Source organism: Olea europaea, chromosome 21, assembly GCF_002742605.1.
Source record: "Olea europaea var. sylvestris chromosome 21, O_europaea_v1, whole genome shotgun sequence".
NCBI classification, from domain to species: domain Eukaryota; kingdom Viridiplantae; phylum Streptophyta; class Magnoliopsida; order Lamiales; family Oleaceae; genus Olea; species Olea europaea.
Genome location: NC_036257.1, coordinates 8,927,984 through 8,933,580, shown reverse-complemented (window position 1 = coordinate 8,933,580; position 5,597 = coordinate 8,927,984). Strand labels below are relative to the sequence as shown.

Here is a 5,597-nt window from a genome sequence, read left to right as displayed (position 1 = left end):
CCCCATGGGGCCCCCCCCCCCCCCCTCCCCAATTAATTTGTCTCGAATTGACCCAAATCACATGAGTTTGAGTGAAATTTTTGGATTGTTTCCTTACGAAATCACTGATTTGTCTACCCAAAGATCTTACATATATTCATTCAACTATATATTTTCAAAGATTAGCATGATTGTCAGACTAAATCGAATGATAGCACCGAATATACATCTTAAATATTCCCATATTCCATTTTATTTTATTTATTTTTTAAAAAATATAATGATTTAAAGGAATAATTTTTTAATACATGTTTTTAAACATTATGATTTTGAGTTTTAAACATTATGACTTTTAATACATGTTTTTAAAAATCGTTCCTCTCATTTATTAGCTAAGTTTTCCGTTTTTTGGTCATTGATTCTGAGTTTTGTTGCCACTTGTTACATGCCACGGTCGCTTGAATTGACTGTCCCAGTGTCTTTTGTGGTTACACTTTTTCGGTTTTTCTAGGAATTTTGTTATGTTTACTTTACAACATAAGACATGACAAAAATTCCAAATCAAAATTGGTATTGCAAAAAGGTCATTCAACGAACCACGAGGGTATTTATGACAATTCATATACTTATGTAGCTAGTTTTTGTTCCATCTTAAAAGTTTAATCTTATGCTATACTTACTATTTTACCTAGTGACAATATGGAGAAATGTTGAGAAATTCAATAAAATTCGATAACTTTTTTCTAAATACTTTAATTGCAGATTAAAATTGACGTAGAAACACAAGGAGATTTCATTAGGTTCTTAATCAAAGAAGTGGAAGGGGCTTCATTCACCGACATTGAAGATGTTGTACCTTTTGTAAAATGGCTTGATGACAAGCTCTCCTACCTGGTATATTTTTCATTATGATTATTATAAATCTGTCTTTCATTCTTAATCATGTGCAGTCTAGTCTAGCATGTGTGACATGCACGCCTTGTCAATAATTTATGGAATTAAACACCTATAAATTGTTTTATGATATGTGGGCTGTCTCACTGTTTCTTTCTAGCCCAATGGACTTAAGTATGGACCTGGACCATTATGTTTTTATTTCTTGGTTATGAAATCATATTTTGCAGAAAAACGTGTTTGCCTTGTTAATGGTTAAGGATCAGCCATTCACGTGGCTTCATCTTGACCCATGGATAATGATGGTTGACTGTTCAGATACTTAATTTGGTTTTGGCGCTCATGCTGGAGGATTCGATGCTTTCTGTCCTTTCATCTTTTCTCTCCTTTTCTCTCTGAGTGAAAGATTAAGGTTTTCTCTTTACTGCAAATTTGAAATATTCTTAGTGATTTCTTAATCTGTATTCTTAGAGATAGTCTTTGAATGTTTTGTACAGTCCATTAGTGATTGAGAGGGTTTTGGTTATGGTTTATATAGACGCAGAAGGAAACTCGAAGAAACTCTTGGTTTCTTCATACATATTGTACTGTTCTTGGTTAATACTTAGTGGAACTTGAGCTATATTACATTTGGTGATGCTCAACGGGTGATTAGGTCGCAAGAACTAACACCCAGGCCCTTTTAGATTAAAACATATTTTCATGTTTGATTTTTCCATTTTCTGCAAATTTAATTTTACTGCAAAAGTGAATCGATCCTTTAAAATCTTAGTGATTCGACTTAACGAATTATCTCGTCTAAAATCTTAAACTGTGGGAAACGTAGGATACATAGCAATGCCACACATTCCTTCTTTGGCAGCAATATCCCTTTGAATCCTGATGAACCCATTTTCTCCCCAGTTTGGACCCCATGAATTCTTGAATATCCAATACTTAGTACCATCTTCACTTGTACCGTATCCAACTGCTGTGACAGCATGAGTTAGATGAGTTCCACAATCTCCCGTTAAAATCCCACTCTTGTAGAACCGCATTTGAGTCGGGTCGATTCTAACACTTACAGGTTGATTAGCCACAGCCATAAGAAGTGCTGTCTCATTATTCATAGGTACACTTTGATGGCCAGTTATCATTGCTGGAAGGGAGGATGGCTTGTTGTGTCTGCAAGTTCCTTCTTTAGCCTGGTAAGGATAGTCCGCGTCCGAGTCGAGTCCTTGATTCTGCGTAGCGAGTTCGAAGGCATGCTCCATCCAGCCACCTTCGCAGCTGTCTGTAGTAGTCATGCAGTCTAGTAGTTGTTGCTCAGATAGTGAAACTAACTTTCCTATTTTGATTTGAGAAATGCCTTCCATTGCAGCCACGGCTGAAAACGCCCAGCAACATCCTGTGTATTATATATGGTCATTATTAATACGTTTAATTAGTAAATAATGGAGGAAAACATGATAGTTGAAACACATAGTAAACACATGAGCATGTTTGGTAAGAGACTTGATGATAATTATCTATTGTATTTGGGGCCAACTCGACCCATCTACAAGGCTTGGTCTACAGGCTCTTTCATGTATTTTAACATAGTTTTTCTTTTTTTTCCCCTTTTTATTTAAATACAGGGCTGTCTTGACCAGCCCATGAGTCACGTGCCCCTTTAATTGAGCTTGACCCAACTCTTAATGTAGGCCGGCATATAGCATGGCTAATGATGGATCCAAGAATTTAGGTGAAAATGGGTGGATACAAGTGAGCACAGACGGATGGCCGTAGTTCAAGTTAGTGTGGGTGGAATCAAGTGGGCATGGACGGCCATCCCAATATAAGGGGGGGGGGGGGGAAAAAAAAAAAAGTTTCAACGACCCCAGCAAGCAAGCACGGGCAGCCGTAGGGGCTCGCCAAGTGTTAGCTCTGCCCCTAAGCATGGCATGACACATTTGACACCACTCGTCTAGTTTTGTCAAGTTTCGTGAGCAAGTAAGTCCATATATATAATTTAGATGGCTAACCACATCCTCCTTGGTTCTCGACCGCTGTAACTGCTCCTTGTCTCTCCAGTCAAGGCTACGTGCTACATCTTTCACATTTCCATACGTGAACGGGGTTGTTGATGATCTCTTAAAGGATGGTATTTTGGCTCTAGTATATTTCACAACGAATTCTTCATTAGTTAAGTCTGCAAATTTGTTGATTTCAGGCTTGTATTTGTTCTTACCAGCCTTGTTGAAACTTTCTATGAACTCTACATAATCTTTGAATACCTTAAATCTGTTCAACTTCTCTTCGTTGCTCTTGTAAGTGCGTTTATGTTGAGCCATCCATTGCTCGTGCTTTATCGACATTTCATCATTATAAGATAATCGGGAAGTCGCCTGGTATGACAATGCTGCAAAAGTAAACAGAAAAACGAGAAAACAATTTTGTCCAAGAGAAGCCATTGTATAGGAAATATTGTGTGATCTTGCAATGCAAACAAAGGATGCCTTCCCTTTAAAAAGTTGATCTCTATATATAGAGTTCAGAGTTCAAATGCATTAAAAGCAAACCAGGCCATCAAGATTATTCATAAATTCTTATTTATAAAAAAATTTAGAAAGAATAATAGAAGATATTTGTTTGTGCGCTATTTAGGATCATTTTTTATTCATCATTTATGATTCTCACTAAATATTTCTTGAATCTCATAATACAAGTTTTGTTTATTCCATATTAATAATGCTTGATCATCCCATATTAATTTTTGTCACATCTCCTAATTTAGGCCTAATTTGTTTCAAAACAAAAAATTCCGAATAGCAAATGATAATCAACTTCTCTTGTTGAAAGATGGGTTATTCCTTCCATGGCTGCAACAGCTGAGAATGCCTAGCAACATCTTATAATTTTTGAACAAATATTTAGTTAAACAACAAATTTGATGCTAGAAGAAGAAATTCAAAAAAATCCTAAGTGATGATTGAATCAATTAAACACCTATTTGGTCTCCATTAAAATTTCAATTCATTTTTTTCTATCTTCTTATCAACCACACACTTATCAATAAAATAATATTACACGTAAACTTAAAATTTTCTTTCTTCTTTAAACATATATTCTCTAAATACATTTTTCCCAAAATCTCATTAAAATGGATCCCAAACAAGGGCTAAATCAAAGCATCCAAATTCAAGTAATATGATATTATAAAAATTTTAAAAAAGAAAATGTGAATTAGCCTTCTTTTATCATAAGCAAATTTTCTTTTCTAATATGAAAAATTATAAAATGCAAGTATCAAATGCATTTTACGATATCCACTTGATGGGTGACTTCAAAACAAGTATTTAATTCAAATCTTTCTAAATAATAAAATGCATAATAACTTGGATTGATGTACAATTAATAAAAACTAATTGATTTTCCAAAAAATATTAATTGAACAATATCTACTTGATATGTGGCTCGTATCAGGAAAAAACTTGAAGGGAGAACGGGAGATGAATCAAGGCAAGATGACTATTATCTATTTTGGAAAGATTTTCTAATAATGTCGTTTTGACTTTATAAGATTTAGGAAGAATTTGCTCGAGTCATGAATCAAGAATAGAACAAGGATTTAGAAGGGACCGATCACAGGTATGGAGGTCGGAATGGTTGGCCGACCCCATAGCATTGCATATTGCAGCAACCAGTTGAACATGTACCCTTGTATATGTTTGTGGTTTCTGTTGGAAATATAGAAGTGGTAATGAAACCGGATTATCACATACCGTATGTGTAGTTTAGATACCAATTTTAAGAATATCATTTATAAATATATATATATATAAGCTGTTTATCTTATTTGCAGGTACCTTATCGTATTTGTAGAAAGCCCATCGTATTTGCACAAAATTTTCACAAACTATTTTTATTCCATTTCATATACAATAAGTGATTTACACATATTTGCTAGATACCGTATATGCAACTAACATACCGGATATGCACTTACATACACCAAAATATAGAAATAATGTATTTGCATATATTATTTAAATAAATACCAGTCGGACAACTATCAAACTGAATGTTATTAAATTAATTAATTTTCTTCAGATTTTTTTTGACATACAAATAATAAACTATAAAATTATATAAAGCACATATAACAAAATAAACTGAAAAATCTACGAAACATAAGATTAAACTGTAAATATGTAAATCGCTAAATAAATATATATGTGAATTGCAGAAAATAAATAAATCTTCAACCCGAGGCCTGTACGAAACAGTTTCCTTAAAACAGATTTGCCCCCTCACCGTAAGTACTTGAGTCTAATCTGAGCGTCCGTTTCCCAAGACACAATGGTAAAACCCGTAGAATTTGAGCACTGCAGAAACTACTCTGGTGAACCGATTTAGCGTCTGAACAATATCACCATCACGACTTTGGACAGAAACTGAGATTACGTATACAAACAGAAAAATTATGCAGTATGCCGACTATATTCGTGTGTACAGACACAGTTTCTTTTTTTCCTGTATTTTCGAGTATGTTGGAATTGTTGAAAAATTATGAGATTTGATATATAAAATAAATCTGCCATCTGCCATTAACTCTGGCAATAAACACTGGAGCCACTTTAGTTTCTGCAGGAGTTTTGGCAGTTTTTGGAAACTCAAAGGTAGTTGGAGAAAGCAAAAAATTTCAAAACGGGGACACTCCAAGCGGGCCAATTTTTGCTCTATCCAGTTCGACACTCGTGTAT

At 34.5% G+C, this 5,597-nt stretch overlaps 1 pseudogene; it reads right to left on the bottom strand.

The window, feature by feature from the left end:
• Positions 1 to 1,672: 1,672 nt before the first annotated feature.
• On the bottom strand, positions 1,673 to 3,305 carry LOC111370086 (annotated as a pseudogene).
• Positions 3,306 to 5,597: the final 2,292 nt, after the last annotated feature.